The sequence below is a fragment of the Columba livia genome, chromosome 4 (genome assembly GCF_036013475.1).
Source record: "Columba livia isolate bColLiv1 breed racing homer chromosome 4, bColLiv1.pat.W.v2, whole genome shotgun sequence".
Classification (NCBI taxonomy): domain Eukaryota; kingdom Metazoa; phylum Chordata; class Aves; order Columbiformes; family Columbidae; genus Columba; species Columba livia.
The window spans coordinates 7,236,893-7,256,469 of NC_088605.1; the positions used below are offsets into that span (position 1 = coordinate 7,236,893).

At 41.2% G+C, this 19,577-nt stretch overlaps 1 long non-coding RNA gene across 1 annotated transcript; it reads right to left on the reverse strand.

Moving 5' to 3' along the window:
- Positions 1 to 5,424: 5,424 nt before the first annotated feature.
- LOC110364283 (uncharacterized) lies at positions 5,425 to 8,268 on the reverse strand. The gene is made up of 3 exons (XR_010472606.1): positions 8,139 to 8,268; positions 7,290 to 7,406; positions 5,425 to 6,070 (listed from the first exon to the last, which is right to left on the reverse strand). It is a non-coding gene; the product is annotated as an uncharacterized LOC110364283 (long non-coding RNA).
- Positions 8,269 to 19,577: the final 11,309 nt, after the last annotated feature.

The following is a 19,577-nucleotide window of genomic DNA, read 5'->3' on the forward strand; positions in this document are numbered from 1 at the left end:
TCTGGTGCTTTCAACAGAACAAGGGCTTCTTCTGGGAAGGAACATCTTGAAACACAACTTTGCCAGCTGTCTACTGATCTTTATTTACACTGTGGCCCTCTGCACTGTTCTGGCAATTTAGAGAGGGATTAAATCCATTTTTAGCTCTGTAGACTTCCCCCAGCATGTATAAGGACCTTTGCATGAACAAGGACTTAATATGCACATTATTGCAAAGTTGCTTTGGATGCCCTCTTCCCTGCACAGAAATAAATGGAAGTGAACCTGGAAAAAATGTTTTGCTTCCTATGAAAGTCAATCCACCTAGAAAGGAATCCTCATAAAGAGTAACACTGCTCGAAGCAGTGATTTCTCTGAATAAAATAAGTGTCTGGGTGCTCGGGAGGTAGATTTCCTATTCATCGGTGTACACTAGTGGCTTTATAATGCTATGGTGACGCAAAGCACCTATGCTGGATTAAAAATACAAGGTTTAGGATCACTGGAACAGCAGTCCAAAGCAGCTGGCTAGACCAGTGTATCTTGCACTTGCTATACTGGTTGTGGAAGCTAATTTAGACCAGCTGTGGCTTCCTCACATTGGTCACCTCTCACATCTTTTTAAGGTAGAGTGAGGAAAATTGCACCATTATAACTCTCCAGGATCAGGATTTTTATTAATGCCCACTTTTCTTCAAAGGCCAAACAGTGTAAGAAGAAAATCCGCAGGTCTCTGACTGATAGGATTACAAAACAGGGTGTGTTTTTCCAGTGGAGTGAGGTTGTTTCTTGTTTAGCAGAAAAAAACAAGTCCCTGGTGGGATGGCATTTCCAAACAGCAAATATCCCACCTGTCTCCCTGGCCTGGTACTCTGTCACCCCAGAAGAATGATGGATTAAAGCTTTTATACAGTTGACTGCTGTTTCTGAGTCTCATTTTTCCACCAAGGGCTCTGTTTCCCCATTAGCAAATGTTTTTATTTCAAGCAGACTAAAATGCTTTGTTTGTGCTTTTTTTTGGCAAACCATGGTTATGCCTGGTCAAAGGAAGGTGGAGATACAACGCATCCCTTATGTCTTTTAACAGCTCTGAAATGCTGCTGTTGGGCAGCTGTCCCTTCTGCTCCCACATTATACTTCAGGCAGACCATTACTGAGATAGATAAATATAACCTATAAAGCATAAGCTGACATATGGCTTTTGAGGGACAGAATCAGATAAGAAAGTATTTAAATATTGAATCTACTTGCATAGACTTATAAACTCTCTGTTTGTAAGAGGAGGACGCTTACTCCGAAATCAGTCAATCATTTCAAAATGCAGGAAATAAAACCAGCATATAATAGCTGCCGGTAACCACAACCATGTGTCAAATGAACCATCATATTTTCTAGGAAAGAGGATGTAAGAAAGACTGGTCATTGGACCATTCTTTTTCCCGGAATACTATACATCTAAAATAGCAGCTTAACAAAACACCACAAAGATCAAGGCACATTTGCTGTCAAAGGAGGGACAGGGTTCCTAAACTGAGAGGCCTTTGAGGCCTGGAGGGGCACTACAAATGGACTTTCAGCTTCTCTTGCTCTCCTTTTTGGTCTATTTTTTATCTGTAGTTGTTTTTAGTTATTTGCAGAACTAAATCTTTCTCCTAATTCTCAGTTCATGCTTTCATACAGAAAGACCCATGTTCAAGACCCATGACATAAACTGGCCTTTAGAAATCTGAAAATACACATCCATATTTTTGTGAATACAAATAAGTACATGGAGGGTAGCCAGCTACTCTGCTAGCAGTTCCAGGCTAATGATTTCAGCCTTAATATTCGAAGAACTCCTTCAGGTGTTCAAGTTTAGTGACAGGGCTTACTGTTTTCAGTGACCTTTGAGAAATGCTACCATGTTCCTGGTCCTTCTTTCCCTGCAGCCCTCAGATATGACAGGTCAGTTCTCTAATTGCCAGTATTTTCATATTTTTTGGAGCCAAATAGTAAGGGAATCATATCTCATCTGTGACCTCTTATAACCCCTCACACAATTATTTGTGGTTTTAACCAGTGCATAACTTCCAAGAAAATTCAATGAAAAGATGAGTGGGTCATCTGCACCCTGTAACCTGTCACCTTCTCCATGCAAGACCAAGCCTAGGATCCTAGGTCAGGTCTATCCACAGCCCCATGCAGTGCTGTTAGTTAGAGTCATATCGTTCAGAGCTACATTGCTGCTAGATCCAGGCTTTTGATGAACAGAATGTACATTTCTGTCTCCTTCATGAAATCTGGAAGCAGCCTATGCTGCTTACAACACATCGGCATAATTCTTCCCATGGGTGGGCTGTTGGATATCGTGAGAGGGTAAGCTGGTTGTCTTTGAAAGGTAGGCCCAAGACCCAGCTGATCACAGATACACCTGAGATAACTGAACCATCTGAATCTGGTTGAGTTCCTGCCTTTTTTCACATCACAGAGAAAACACTTCAGATTCCTCCTCTGAAGAAAAGGGGAAGCCATCGCTGCTGCTCGTGAAAATCAGTCATGGAAAAAAAGCTGGGAATCCATGAGTAGCAAGAATGATTATATGTTGCCGCATTAAAATGTGCTCCTCTGTTGGGGAAAACACCCTGCATGCCATCGTTTGGGGCAACACACATCCAGGAAGCCAGTCAAATTGCTTTGTGAGAGTGAAAGGAAACAATATCCCCCCTGAGGAGAGCATGAGGGCTTTCCTGAAGACACCGTGGTTTTTCCTTAAGCTCGGTGTCCAAATCAAATAATTTACAACTCCATTGTAAAAGTAGGAAGGAATCAGATGTAAGAATCGCTTACTGCATAGAAATAGGAGGTTTTACACAGCTTGCTTGAGTTCCTTCTTCCAACCCCTTCTCCTGACAGATTCTCCTGAAAAGAGCTAAAATAATAATCTCATGAGACTATCTATTAGTGGCAGTTCATTACACTAATTTGAATTAGATTCTTGCTTTTAGTTTAAAACTGGAGATGGTTTCATCATTCATGAATGGTCTTCACATCTCCAGGACCAGTGTTAATAAATCAGTGGAACAGATCCTCACGAGATATTTTGTTAGTTTCTGCTTTCATTACTAAGGCAAGGTTTTTCTATAAATTTGCACAAATACAGCCAAGTTCAAAACTCTTCTTTCAGAGATTTGCCAATTTATAAGTAGTTCGTATTCTGTAATTGTAAAATAGTCCCTTTTTTTGCCTGGAGATACCAGTATTTTGTAGTAGAATTTTGTATGTCTGTATATGTATGTACTGTTGTGTGATTTGCCTTTGAATGGAAATTTCCTACAAATATAAATTAAACTGTTCCACACAAGTGAATACAGCACAAACACAATTACATCAATGTGCTTGTTACATATTTTCTCAAATTAGTAGGATTATCAAATTTATGATGTTCTGCTCCTGTAATAAATCATCTGTGAACCCATTAAAACCGTATTTCTCGTGTGTCATTAACTGCAATAGATCCAGCACATGCACAAGCATAATCTCCTTCCTAAAACCAGATACTGTATATCAAACTTTAGGCTTTTCTATGTGGCCTGTTGCAATATTCTTGGAACCAAGGGAATTAAAATGTTTGCTACGTATTTGAGACCTCTCAAATATTGGGTTCATTTCTCCAAATAGGTTTGCCGCTCAACTGATTCATCTGAGTTTTCATTCAGTCCCTTCCACCATCAGATGCAAGCCTCAATCTGCTAATTACCAGCAAAAAGCAACCCCTCCATTTTTAACTTGCTCAAAATGACAAGTAGACAAAATGTTTTCTGCTAAGAGAAATCTTTCAGCTTTAGCCTCAGCTCACAAATGTCAAAACAATTCTGTTCTCCTCTGCCCTTATATCCATTTTACAGCCACGAGCAGGTAGTTTTATTTTGTTATCATCCTGCAGCAACAGCGTACAGAAAGGTTAAACAATTTGCTCATGGTTGCACTAATGCTCTGTGGTTAAAACACCTTGCAGGAGTGTCAGTGCAGTTCTGAAAGTCACCCTTCCTTTGGGCAATAAATACTAATGCTTTTGCAAATACACTTTAATTCAACATAAGAACAGTAGCAGTCTTCAAAAAGGTTGTTAGAACAGGCTGCCCAGCTAAGTGATTGAGTCACCATCCCTGGAGGTGTTCAAAAGACACATAGATGAGGCTCTTAGGGACTTGGTTTAGTGGTGGAGTTGACAGGGTTAGGTTAAGAGTTGGACTCAATGATTGGTCTTTTCCAACCAAAATGAATCTATAATTGTATAATTCTTCCCACCAGCAGCACCAGCTCTCACTGCAAAAGAAACAAATTGCAGTTTGAACAAAAATGCGCAAATTGCTGGTAATTGTCAGTAGTCTGCATCACTGCGCAGCAGTGAATGCCGCACTCATCTCTCCCTCTCGCCCACATTCATTTGTGAATTCTCATTTGTGAGAACATTTTCACTCTGTTCTGTTTCTGACAAAGCTCAGAGAAGTGTCAGGGATATTACAGCCATCTAGCATACTGTTTACTAAATAGTTCTTCATTACATCCCACTGACTGTTTTCTTTGGAGGGAAACAAACATTCTTACAAATACAACAGATGACATATGAAATGATAAAAGTGCCTATTGGGTAAATGAAAGATCTCTTTTATTCTCAAAAACATCCAGCTTTACAAGTCTAATGTGGAGTGCTGTGCTATGCCAGATACATTTGGAAACCCTCCCAACTATCACTTTGAAACTCTGCCTATTTAAAAGTTTTGGCAACTTTAATCACATGCACAAAAGCTTCAGCAAAATTGCTGTTTTAATGAGGCCAGCTCTGCCAGGAAGCGACAAAGCAACCAATGCCATCTGTTTGCATCTACCCACATTTAATCCATTAATGCGAGTCAAACTTACAGTCATCAGTATTGTTTTACTGGTACCATTACATGGCCTAAAAATAAGCTATGGGTCTTATTCATTGCTGAAGTAACTGAAATCAGCACTATTACGCCAGATATAAGTTTAAGGCAAAGCTTTTTTGGCCAGGAAAGAAAACAGGAAAAGTTCAGCTCCATATGCTGTGAATGCAAGTGAACCTTGGCTAAGGAGACAAATGCTTTTTTCACATATGGATTACAAGCTGAGAACTAACTACTTTTGTGTGTCACAGTGACTGCATCATGAATCTCTGTGGAGTTAAAATACGTGGAATAAAAACTAGTTAAAAAGATGTTACTATGTTCCTGCGCTACTATCAAATTTCTACTCAATGATCCAACATGCAGTAGCTAAATAAATCCAACTGGCTTCTTTTCTGTGCAAGCCCTGGGTCCCTCAAGATTTTTTTTTCCATCTATTTTCTACAGTTATAAAACCTTTGGACAACTGCAATGATAAAACATGAATATGGACATTAGTGTCTTCCTTATACTTCAGTGCAAAACTTAAAACCACGAATTGATTTGACACTCCAAAGAAAGACACTGCTGAGAAGTGTCAGCTTACATTTCATGATGTCTCCGTTACACGTTGAGAATGGAGTAACCAGAGCTGAGTGTGAGCTGCAGGAACCTGAAGCAATTCTTGAGCTCTAGTTATGCCTCTGCTCCAGTATAGGGACTGCCACAGATATAAATCTCCACTCTCCACCTCCTTATTCAACCCTCCCCCAGTTTGCCTTCATTATCTAGCCTCTGGGAAGAAGACCCTGGTGTGTGGATTGAAAGGAAGACACAGCAAGATCCACCAAGATCCCTGGACTGTGAGTGCCTTAATCACACTTGTCCTGCAGCCTGAGGGAGTTTAAAATGCTTCAAAACATCTTGAAGAACATACAAGGCAAAGACCTGTGCCAGCCTATGTCATGCATGTGAAGACTAATCTAGAGATATTAAATAACGCTATGACCCCATTGACAACACTATTTCTGAGCATCACCTTCCAAACAAGGAGATGTCTGAAAAAATAAAGTTCATTGGAAGACTCATGATCTGTCCGAAAAAACAGTGAAGGTTTTCAGATAGGGATGATGTGAGCTTCTGAGGAACAGAGCATTATCTTCTTTGGTTGGCAACCACCATCCTTCCTGCTGAAATATTTGAGCCTAGGAAGAGGAATTTATTTCATTTTTGACCGTATTGTATACATGCAAAAGGAGATACACGTCTACATGTTGTTTAACAAGTGCTAACACAAAACAGACATAAAGCAAAGGATGACAAACTCTAACCTTTTTAAATCCTATAGGATCTGCAATAGGGCATTTCTAGTGGGTAGAGAAGGAAATTTTCAGGGTTTCCTACTTGCTTCCCACATGTAAGAATGAATGTGTGTGGAATCACTGTTCTCCAGAACTCTTAAAAATAGTTTACAACAAGAAAGACATTAGTTTCACCGGGTGACTATAGACATTCTCCTGCAATACAGATAAATCTTGCCAGTTCTCTGGGCCTTTCATGACTTTATTTCTCACTTGTTCAAAAAACTACTTATGATCACCTATATCCTCTGAGTTAATGGTACAATTTTCTTTGTTGTTTTGGGTAGCTTATGTTATGATCTCTGAGACTATCCTGGATTTAGGGATTTCATTTTGATCTTTAGTGGCTCATATCTATCACAAGCCTAATACATATCACGGGGCACAGACTAAAACAAAACGTGTAACTGAGGCCGGCATTTCTGTAAAAGCCCAGAGCACTGTAGTACATTGGGAGGATAATCCATCATGACTAAGAATTATTATATTCATAAGTCTCTACCACACAAACCGAAGCCTCTGATCTAAATGAAATTACTCTGGTTTCATGGCAGCACTACTTACGTTGCATTATAGTCCATTATCTGTGGTGTTTTCTGGCTATAAGTGATGACAGATTCTGGTGTCTTATATAGCTATGTTGCCCATCTACTTTTAGTGCTAGAACAATAGGCATAAACAAGTCTGTTCTGTAAAGATTTGGTACAGTTTGATTCACATATCTACCTCAGTCTTCCTCTCTGGCAAGTACTGTATTCTGCTTTTTGAGCCAAATTTTTGAAGGTATCGGTCTTCGCTTTTGTCAAAATCGCTCCTTTTATCATGTGTGCCTGATTCCTAATGATTAAAATTTCACTAAGCTGTGACATGAGCAAAATTTTCCAGCATGTTCTGCCCCCTTAATGCCAAAGTTCACAATGGTTTATAGCTGCTAAATTACCATGTTTACTTTGCATTTTATTTAAGATATAAGTACATCACGTTCTGACATAGCAGAATGTTGAGGGGTTTAACACTGACTTTTCTTAAATACAATAAATTTCACTTCTCAAGCCCAGATTACCTTAAGCATCACTGGGCTGGACAACCCCAAAGACACCAGCACTGCAGCACTGCTGGAGAGAAGCACAACGGCTACTGTATCTGCTCCATCTCCGAATCATGGTTCTCACACCAGCTGCTGGGGAAAAAAAAGGTGCAAATGAGCAGAAAGAAGTTTCCAAAGAAATCTTTTTCCTAACCCATCAGGTCTAGGCCTTAGAATAAGCTCTGGAAAAGGTGCATAGCAAATAATTCTGGAGAATGAGAAATGGGGGGGGAGGGTGTTTGTTTTGTGGGGTTTTTTTGTCATTGTTTTGTTTTTAATGTTTTAGTTCTATATTATTTTCTCAATGCAAGAAGAGGTTTATGCTGGCCTTGGGCAGCCTGGTGATGGGGTGGTAGCAACAGTGCCAAGGGAACAACATGCACCAGTTGCATTTAGAAAGGAAAGTTCTGATTAGTAATAACAAACACATTTCTGCGTTTTGGATGCTATGTTGCTGTACAGGAATACACAAATAATTCCCCTACTTGCATTCACATAAGCTCTGCTGTCTAACATCCATAAATACACACCATTGCCTCCAAACGCAAGAAGTGAGATAAATTATGACTCGCTGGATTTTAAAATAGCAATGTAAAAACCTTTAAAAAGCCTCATATATTTATTTTCCAAAGCTGAATCCAGACCACCAGCCATATTTAGCAAACACTGGAGCCTGAGCCACCTATCCAGCGCCCGTTCCCCCGCACGGAGCTGGAACGGCGCAGCAATGAATCAGTTACACGCTGCCGACCACACTCCAGCTGTCGTACAATAAACTAAACCGCGGCAGCTCCAGAAGTTCACAGTAGCGGCACTAATTTTTACCAGCTGAGGACTTGAGCCTTTATCTCCTGTTTAGACTTCAGAGCAGACCTCAGATTTCTGCAGTGCGAGTCTCTTCTAAACAAAGGGCTGATCTTTGGGTTTCCCCTTTTGCTCCACCTCCCCAAGCACTGCAAGCGCAGAAAACCATTTCCCGACAAGCGATGGGGCGTTTACACGGTTTTCTCAGCCCCGGAGAGCACTGCAATAGTGTGCAGCTCTGGTGACAAAATGACATTTAATACCTGGAGCAATGTTGTCGTGGATGCGGGAAATGGACTACCTACCACATGGGTGCTACTGAAATGAAACCCAACCCATGTGCCAACTTCGCAAAAAAGAACACTTTGTTTCTGCCTGGCTTTGGCAAGCCTTTAACCCTGGCTAATTTAACATTAAAGCTACACTAGCTGTCTCAGATCCATATTGTTGAAGCCAGCTGGATATGCCAAAACCTACAAAGAGAGCAAGCTTTTTGCCTAAACAAATAAAACTGACTGTCACTTTGTATCAGGGCTTAATCCTGTTAATGAGCTACAGGTGGGGCAATTTCCCTGATTGAATGCATTTTTCAGAGCCCATTTCCATTCCCTGTATTGCTTGCTGATAGCCATAAGGTATGTACTGTAATCCAGACTTGACTCTTACTCAGCAGTTCATTATTTAGAGTGCTTTTTGCCTTTACATCAACTCAGCCCTGCTCTCCCTACCACGGCTGCAATGAAATGCTGTTCCGATTTATTGCAGGCTTTACGAATTGTGTTCAGGTTTGCACTGGCCTGCAAATTCATAGTTTGTGTTGTGGAAAGGGGTTTTGTGAAGTTTCAGCTCGTTTCAGACTAGATCCACCCTGCTTTACTATTGGAAGTTTCATGGGATTAAATTAACAGCAATGAAAATCAGGTAAATTATTTGGTTATCCCATTTCAGTTCCTAAGATCTCACTTTGTGCTGCATAAAAACAGGCCCATGGGTTGGATAGCCTAACACCTGATCAGATATGAAAATTAGTTCAGAAATGCTATTTATGTTAATAACAAAATATGGTTTTATTTTTCATGTATGTTGCTTTATTTTTTGTTCCTGTGCGATTCCCCCGTGTTTTCATGGGTGTAGAAGAAACAAGATGAAGTTTTTCTTCGCTTCTGAGAACAAACAATTGAATTCATTTCCCTATTTATGTCATACAGACATTCTTGGGAGGAAAATCCACGTAAAACCAGTATGTAAAGATGCCACTTTTGTCTCAGGAAGGCCCTACCCCACAGCACCTGGGAAACCTGGTGCGTACCTGATCCTGCTTATGTGCAGCAGGTTGGGGGAACAGTTTTTTGACCAAGTTCTTGTATGTGACACCCTGGTTTCCTTAGTTCCACTTGGTCTCCTAGGAAGAAAAAATGGGAGAGGCAACAGTCAGGGTACCTGGTTTACCATCCTCCAAATAAAAATGTGCTATTCCAGGCAAAACATTTTGTGGTTATGATCTTCCTTTTCTGGTGGACAAGTGGGAAAAATATGAAAACCCCACATATTTTTCAATTAACATGAATTTTTAAAAAATCACCTATCTTGGAAAACACTTCTTTTCACTGAAAACCCGTTCCTCTGCTGAAAAATTATGTAAGGACCAAAGCTACTTCCAGACATAGGACCTGCACACCTAACTTCCCTAGGCTGCTTTGCAGATCACTGCCGCAAATCATTTGCTGCTTGGTTTTTAAATTAAGTACAAGACAAAAAGGGCTATTTGAGGTTAAATGAACAAGCACCTCTTTGAGTACAGGAACTAATAAAAGACTGGCCTCCAGCAGACCGCTATCTCCTGCTTTGTTTGTTTTGACCTGAATTAGATTAGTACTGCAGTGCGATTTCACCCTCATTAGACACTAGGGAGGCTACACAACGTAGCACTCAGCTCAAGGAAAAGTTCAGGCAGAGTTCACAGCTAATTAGACATCCCAGGCTTCTCACAGCAAAGAAACTTTGATGGCGGAGTGGATTCTTATGTCTGATATGTCTGAGCTGCACGGATGTGGACTTTTACTGTCACCAGCCCATGGGGTTTCTCCATTGCCCCAACACTATTGCATCTACCTGGTGCCTTTCCCTCAGTAGTGAACGAGCAAGTGCTGTCTCTCCCCTTCCAGTCTGCACAAAATGTTTACTGGAAAATCACTGAGAATTCTGGTAAAAATAGCAGAGTTGTATGTCACATTTATAAATATTTATGACAGAACCACATAACGAGGCATAACTAAGACCCCAAGAAAGGATATACATCGCTACTACCATTTAGTGTAACATTTTGTCTGCCTTTTTGAAATAAATTGTAAAGTTAAAGTGAGTTGCATTTGGGGGGAGGGGGTTGTGGGATTTTTGTTTGTTTTTAATATTATTTTTAGACTAAATGATCAGATGTTAAAGATACATTCGGTATTGCCAAAACAATATCAGGTTCACAGAAAAGAAATCAAACATAATGCCTACTAATTGTTGATCAAACATTTGTATTTGTTACCTTCCCATTTATCTTCCCATTTATAACAATCCGATTGCCAGAGGTTGGGTCACTTATGAAATTATGTGGCAAAAAAACCTGCCTGTGTCTCTTTTTAAACCACCAAAACCTGGGATGTGTGTAGGAACTATGAGCGTGACCAGTGGTGTTTCACCCCCGCTTGACATTCATACAAATTGTTTCTCCCTCTTTGATATAAAAGAGACTTGTTGCTCTATTTTAAAAGTAATTGTTGGCAGCGAATAGTTATATTCCAGGCACCTCTGCCCAAAAAGCTTCACAAAGAATAGAATCCCTTTTTGCTTAGATGGTCAGGCTCACGTATCACTCCTGCCCTGCTTGGCTGTATTTTCAGTGTCTGAGTGGGAGACCACGGGTTCACGAGCTGTTTGCTGACAGTCTCTGCTGGAGTAAATTCACTGCTGGGTTCTGGGCTCCTCGATGGCAAAATCTGGCCCGTGCCCATAGACTCAGCTTTCGCAGTGCTCTGTTAATACACTCTTTCAGATCTGCTTATTAATGCTTAAAGGCAAAACTAAGAGGTTGTATTCCCTGAATAGTCACAATTTTCACTGTCTTAGAATATAAAGAATGTGGATTAAACACTACATAAAGTTGGAGAAAATATACAGCCAGTACAGCACTATCTCATTAAATGTGATCTGTGCGGCAACATGACATTACCTACAGTATATTTAAACAGTTCAATACTGTTGAATGGTAATTCAGGTAAAGTGACGCAGCAATTAGCATATCATGAGCAAGCTCTAAAGCATTCTGCATAAACTTCCATATTTTTTTACTCACGAGCCAATAATTTTTTTGGAAACAGGCTGCATTATGAATTTTGGAAACTAAATGAAGCACGGTGGGGATTCCAGTTTATTGCCTAACAAAAAGTATTACTCTTTTAACAGTTCTGACAGGCACAGCTGAGTCTTACAAGAGCTATTCCCTTCTCTCCAATCCTTTTTTTGTCCCCTAAAACATGCTGTTGCCATATTAACAATCAATGTAGAAACTTTGCAATTACCTCAACAGCATATTGTAGGCAGCTGATTTTCTGATTTATATCTTTCTCAACTGATTCTCAAGGAACAGTGTATGAATTAATCACTGCAAATCACAGGAAGGTTTTCAATGTATGTGCACTTTACATACAGCGTACATATTTGTGGTATTTATTGTCTAGCTTGTATCTTTAATGGTAATAGTTGTAGCTCTGTCATCAACAACTGAGGCATGAGTTTTAGGGGAATAGTAGTTTGAAACAAAGATTGCCCCAAAGGAAGAGAGCTTGAGTTGCAATGCATTAAAATATTGGCACACAAAAAATACATATGAAGTCACCCCTTGGTCTAAGTTACGTGGCCAGGACGTGTGGAGTGGATTTCACTGCTGAAGTGTTACAACTGTTAATTATAGGCTGTAGGAAAGTCACTCGGAGTGTTATGGGAAGAGAAGTGCAGGGCCACCACCACACAAGGACTCCAAAGGTGTTTCCACATACCTGCACAGAGATAACTTTCTGCCCCATCCACACGCTCCTACAAAGACTACCAAAAGCTGCCAACCTCAGCCCACCAGTGAGACGCTGAACTCCTTATTCCCAAAAGGCTGCTGTCTTGTCCGGTGGGCAAAAAGGCTTCAGCAGTCTGATGCCTTAGCATTTTTAGTCATAGAATCATCAAATCTTCAAATAGTTTGGATTGGAAGGGATCTTCAAAGCTCATCCAGTGCCACCCCTGCCACGAGCAGGGACATCTTCATCCAGATCAGGTTGCTCAGAGCCCCATCCATCCTGGCCTGGGATGTCTCCAAGGATGGTGCATCCACCACCTCTCTGGGCAACCTGGGACAGTGTTTCACCACCCTCAGCATAAAAAATTTCTTCCTCATGTCCAACCTGAATCTCCCCTCTTTTAGTTTAAAACATTACCCCTTGTACTGTCCTAACAGGCCCTACTAACAAAGTTCCTTTCCATCTTTCTTATAAGCCCACTTTAAGTGCTCAAAGTCCATAATAAGGTCCCCTCAGAGCCTTTTCTTCTCCAGGATGAACAAACTCAACTCTCTCAGCCTGTCCTCATAGCGGAGCTGTTCCAGCCCTCTGATCATCTTGGTGGCCTCCTCTAGCCAACAGGTCCATGTCTGTCCTGTGCTGAGGACCCCAGATCTGGACACAGGACTCCAGGTGAGGTCTCACCAGAGCGGAGCAGAGGGGTAGAATCACCTCCCTCCACCTGCTGGTCATGCTGCTTCTGATGCAGCCGAAGATACAACTGGCCTTCTGGGCTGCAAGCGCACATTGCCGGTTCATGTCCCATCTCTCATCCACCGGTACTCCCAAGTCCTTCTCCACAGGGCTGCAATTTCTAACTGGCTGTGATTTATGGTGTGAAGAAGAGGGACTGCAGCTGGGGTGCCACTTGCTAGTTTCCAATTGGAGCTGAACTGGAAATATGGAGCAGCTTTCCCCTACAATCTGCAATCATGGCATCAATATTTAGGTGATCAAATGAAGATACAGATCCACCACATCCACGTACATCCATGGCAGGGCACCAGTCATTTACCCTATGCATATGAACACCTGCCCCTGCCTCGCAGATGTCCTGCAAAATGCGAATGGATGGGCTGATTCTTTTAGGAGGACAATACTGTACTACCCAGCATATCGTATATGGCATAGGTTGTGAGAACATCAGTTAGGTTAAAAGAAAAATCCTTGCTGTATATAAAAACTGCTTTACATGTCACTCACACATTTTCCAAAAGAATTATTGAATACCCTGATGAAGTGATGTATGAGCAAATAAAATGTGAGTTTACTGCATACAGACTCACACTTTCTGATACATTTTTTCTCAAAACTTAGTGCCAACTGTTTTCTCTGCCATTTTTCTCAAAACGCACTGTGCCAACCAAATGTCATTGATATGTGACTTTCCACACAGATAGATAGCATTGCAATTTTTCAAAGGCTATTAAGCACATTGCTTTAAACTTGCTCCAAAATCGCAGGATTTGAAGCAAACAGACAACTGGCAGAATTATCCTTTCCACCACATATGTCAGCAAGACCTATAGCTTGGGAAAATGATGCTTTCTGGAATATACCACTAATGTATTTAGCGTATGCTGTGCTAGAAGCTTTTTGCATTCGTGCTAATAATCTGCAAACTTGGTAATTCACACACACGAACACGAGCTCTCTTCTTATGTTTCAGCAAAGATTTAATGTATGGTGTTGTAGCTTTGCTTGGCTCTGTTACTTTTACCCGCACACTCTATAGACTCTATTGGTAAGCTGTGAAATGGTGTTAGAAATAACAGTAACTGTACTATGCTTGTGAAAAAGTGCAAGTCTTGCTCGTTATGAGGTTTATGGGCCTTGCTTATCTCTTAATCTACTTATTCCTTAGTTAGAAAAGCTGCATAATTTGTGAAAGGCTGCTAGCCGTGACTAGAAACTGCAAAGATTCTAACAGAAGGGGAAATAGATACAGAGAAAGTTGGAATTGCCCATTTCAGAGTGCACAATGAAAGAAATAGATAAGGCAAACCAGGTCTATGTATCTATTGCACGAGGAATTATACCAAACCACAAACCAGCAGAAGTCTTGACCAGCGGCATTCAACCAGCTGTTCTTTAGGTCTTCCACAGTCACTCCTCGCTTTAAACACCTCCCAGACTCAGTCCACTGATAAGGCTGCATGGGCAACAGCAGAAAGGAGAACATGCATGAACATCTGAGAATGCACAAGTAGAAAAGCTGAGCAATATTGCAGCAAGGTTGTTCATGTCCAAAACATTGCCTGATGCTCCAGGCTGCTTTTCTCCTTCCTCCCTTTATCCCTCCCTCTCTCTCCCAGCTAGGCTTTCCTGCCCCTCCCTTTCACCATCCCCAATTTATAATTATCCTGTGTTACAGACAGCAGCTAACAAAACAGCTAAGGTACACCTAGCTGACCCCCTCCCAGGCTGAATCCTGAGAGGTCAAAAACAAAATTGAGACTGGACTACACGATCCCAAATGGCCCATCTGTTCCTCACTCCCATCACACAAAGTTTTGCCTACCATCACCCATTGGGATTCTGGGAGCTCTGTTGGCCTGTTTGAAATCAGTTGATTATGGAGGAGGTGGAGATGACTGAAATGTTTTTTCACCATATTCTGTGCAGCCAAATGCATAAAGACACAGATGTACTTAGACCAACTCCAAAGTCAGCTTCTGTTTGGCTCAACACTGAGCTGGGCAAGGATGTGAAACATGGCTAAAATGTGCGCGCGGTTAAGGCAGGGGCCAGAAAAAGCCTTCAGGAATGTCTAGTGGGATTGATTTTCCTCTTCTCTTTTGTGTTGTTTCCTCCAGATGACTTCACATGGGGATAGACAGTCCTTGATCTTGTTATGGAGGCTGCCCTGATAGGAAATGTATTGCATGCCTTTCTTTGGGAGGCCCCATGTTGGTCAGAACAAAATACCACTTTCATGGGGTGATTCTCTAGAGTGCCAAAATGGATTCTCTTCATATTGTTGGTCTGCAGAGTTTGGGGTTTTTTTTGCTTGTGGGCCTTGGCAGCACAGCTGGGGTAAGTGCCTGGTTTCAGAGTATTGCAAGATGGGCTAAGATGCAGAGCAGCCTCTTTCCAAGATTTGGTGGCTTCTGAATAGCTCTAGGGCAGCAAGGCCATGGAACTGTTGTTTGCTATGGGCAGGGCTGTGAGGGATCTTTCCCATGTCCTGCACAGAAAAGGAAAGAAACCCTTTTTTCACTTGTAGAATAGAAAGAATTTTCCTCTTTTGCTGGTAGCAAAGTGTGAGTAACTTGATATCACGGCTTGTTCACTGACTCCTAACCCTGAAAGACCTTTAACACTCACAGTTGTGTCCTTCCCCACCTCATCACCACATGAATACCACCTTGTCCCTAGAAAGTTCCTTCCCAATCCTCTCAAGACAGCTGGTACCTTAGTCCTTGGTCCTGCTGTACTCCCGTGAGTCCATGACAAGTACTTGGTATCTCTCCAAGACACAAAGTATCAGGGCTTTAAACATAATCAAATAAAAACCTGACCAGAGCTCATGCGGTACACCAGCCAAAGGATCCCTGGGGCAGGAGATCACTAACCTTCTCCATGAAGGCATTCAGCAAACCAGTCCTTCTGTTATGAAGGGCACCTGTGTGCATTGGTGCAAATCAGAGTGTTCCTTGCAAACCGTTGTAGCAGTCAAGGGTTCTAGTGACTGTGTGACTAAAGCTTGCTGGAGCTGATGGGATACCCAGCAATCCTGAAGGTGCAATATGGAAATGCTCACAGCATGGACACGAGCAGCTATCCACACAGGGGTTTCTGTCCACCCAGGAGAGATTTGTAGGAAGAGTCCGGCACAATGGCATGTGTTTGACCACCAGAAACACTTCAGAGGCACAAAACACTGATCTACAGGCTGAGGTATGTGGGTACTTTTGGGACAGACACCGCAGAAGGAGAGAATTATCAAATTGCATTTCCTCAGGTCACGAGAAGGTTAAAGACTAGAGGAAAAATAAGACTATCATAGATAAGCCAAGAGAGCTGCTTCTTGATGAGTTATGGCATGGTTTCCTGACTGCCAGAACATGAGAGTTCAAAAATAAGTGGTAGCAATTTCACATTTTAATTGGCACAATTGTAGAAAATGCTACTTGGCAAGTATCAGGTATTATGTCTAACAGACTAAGCATTTGTCTGCAACAGACTTCCTTTGTATTACAAAGCAATAAATAGACATGATGCTACCTTATATGGTATAAACGTCACCTTGTGAAAAAGATACATGATGACTGTGAAATGAAGCTGGAGTTGGCAAGGATAACACAAACAGGAGGATACCTTAAGCATTAGTGGTGACCCCCTTGCATGAATAGCACGATTCTGACTTGTAATAAAATCTTATGCCATTGTTTGTATGCGCATAAAATGCACTTGTAGTGAAATATATACTTTTGTGTTCTCTCCCAGAAAACTGCAACAGAGATACTAGTGCCATCTTATGACTTGAAGCCAGAAAGGTGCAAGCAGAAGCACAGAACAGAAGGTGAGGCCAGTTCAGGCTCTTTCTCAGAGCTATACATTACAGCTTTACAACTGGGATCTTATCTCTGAAGTCCTGATACCCCCTGCGATTGTGCGCTGACCCTACCCTGAGAGACCAGTGCATTGCCAAAGCGCTCTGTTAAGAAAATGTCTCAGCATCAAGCCTAAATAATTTCTTCCTTCACACCACTACTGCTTACCCCATCAGCAGTACTAATCACTGCTTCCATTACTCTCGTTTCTCATATTTGTGGCCTGCTGTATCTGAATTACCTTTTTAACTTGCAGTTTACTTCATTCAGTCCCACGCCTTTGTTGTTCAAGTGTTTTTCTGATGTTTCATCTTCATACTCTACGTATAATACCTTGTTGCCTTTCTTTTTATTACCTGCAGCTTTTCCATAAAAATACCAAACTGAAAAGGCCAGAACAGAACAGCTTTTACTCCATTTACCCAAAAGGGTGGTATAAGAGGTAAGTTGGCACCCTCTGGTGCATCATTAGTGTACTGCAAATTTTCTTGAAGATTAAATGACATCAGTTCTTTATGAAAGTAAGAAAAATTCAGTGAAGATTGATACTAAGAGATTAATACAAAAACTTTTGTGCTAATTGGAAGATAGAGGAAGCTTTGATTTTTTTCCTTTTCTTCTTAAAGAAGGAAATTCTGAATTAAGTATTTTTAACTTTTTTTTTTGAACGAAAGATGAAAGTATTTATCTTGGCAAATTACATTCCTCAAAAGGCTTTTTAAATATTTTTTCCTGGCAATTATTTTTCATGATATGACAGACAGATGTAAGTTTTGAAAAATTTCACATGATAGTCTGCTCATCAATTTGTGTTTTCAAAATTTTCCTTTTGTCTGAACTGGGAAGGATGAAGGTGGCATTCAAAAGTATTTCGACTCAGCATGGATAGCTCCTGTGCCTTTTAATTTCATTCAAATTACATTCTCTTTTCTCTTTGAAATGTATTTCAAAGCTGTAAGATCTCCAAAGACAAGTGTTTTTCTTCTTTTTCCCTAGGATCGGACTGTGGGCTCAAATTCACTATGTAGTACCTGTTAAGTAGAAGATACTAGTAGATACTGCTAAGTAGCTCAGAGCAGAAGTAAAATTATATAAACACGCATTTTTATACTATTCTTTTTTCTTTATTCATGTGCTGTTCCAAGTTCTCTTCTCAGCCTACAGCCATAAAACACTCTCTGCCCATGTTGAGCTTTTATCACAAGGACAAGAGGAAATGGCTTCAAGTTGCACCAGGGGAGGTTCAGATTGGATATTAGGAAAAGTTCTTCATGGAAAGGGTTGTGAGGCATTGGAACAGGCTGCCCAGGGCAGTGGTGGAGTCACCATCCCTGGAGGGGTTTAAAAGCTGTATAGATTATGTTCTTGGGGACATGGTTTAGTCCTAGAGTTAGGTTATGGTTGGACTCGATGATCCTGAGGGTCTATTCCAACCAAAATGATTCTATGAAAAGACGAAAAGATGAACTGGTGAAGATGACCAGAGCCAGGAAGATTGTTACTGAATTAGTGTGGAAACCACTGTGGTGAGCAGCAATACAGAAATCATCCAGCTCTCTGGGTGCACTTATTCACATCTTTGAACGAAAAGATGCACATTTTATTCTTGTTAGTGCTGTAAAACTTCCATATATGACTCCTTCCTATACAATTCCTTCTAAGGAATCTTCAGACAGGTTTCACTTTTAGACACAATCTGGCAGGTTTATCAACGTCAAATTCTGTCTTCATTCACAACCATGCAACTGGGCAGGGGGCGGGTGCAAGCAACAAGACTGGTGAAGGGACTTGAACACAAGACCTATGGGGAGAGGCTGAGGGAGCTGGGCTTGTTTAGTCTGGAGAAGAGGAGGCTTAGAGGTGAGCTCAGCACTCTCTATAACTACCTGAAGGGCAGTTCTAGCCAGGTGGGGATTGGTCTCTTCTCCCAGGCAGTCAGCAATAGGACAAGGGGGCATGGGCTCCAACTCTGCCAGGGGAAATTTAGGCTGGATATTAGAAAGAAATTATTTCCAGAGAGAGTGGTCAGGCATTGGAATGGCTGCCCAGGGAGGTGCTGGACTCACCATCCCTGGAGGTTTTTAAATTGAGATTGGACATGGCACTTAGTGCCATGATCTAGTCAAGGGACTGGAGTTGGACCAAGGGTTGGACTTGATGGTCTCTGAAGTCTTTTCCAACCCTGTTGATTCTGTGTGATTCCCTGAAGGGAGGAGAAACAGAACTGTTCAAACCCAGATATTTCACCTGTTTGTAAAATGTAAATTTCAGCAATTATAAAAGGTATAATACAGCTTCACAGTTGTGGATGATGGCTCCACAGTGTGATAAAATAGAAATTAGAAAGAATAACATCTTGTGATCCAAAGAAATAGAAACTATTGGGGCACAATAAGGTAGAAGATGGGAGTCTTATTTTCCTCACCCCTTTTCCCAAGCTATTCTAGATCATCTGGAGCTAAAGGAGAACAGGTATTTTTAAAAGTTACTCCATGCTCCTTTACTTGTACGTTTGTGGTATTGTAAAATTAAATCTTCCAAATGGAAGTTGGCTTGGAAGGAAATTTACTTAGAAATCCCATCTAAAATTGGAAGTATAAAAATATCAAGAGGAGAAAACACAAACTTATGCATGGTAAAAAAAAAAGCAAACCAGTTTTATGTTGAAATAAGGGAAATGTGAAGCTTAACACTTATTAGAGAAGCCCCTACTCCAGGGATCTTCACAAAACAGGTGTTTCTCAATCCACTTTACTCTTAGTCAAGGGGCTCAGTTAAAACTCATCCCAGTAGGTAGCTCGGGAGGT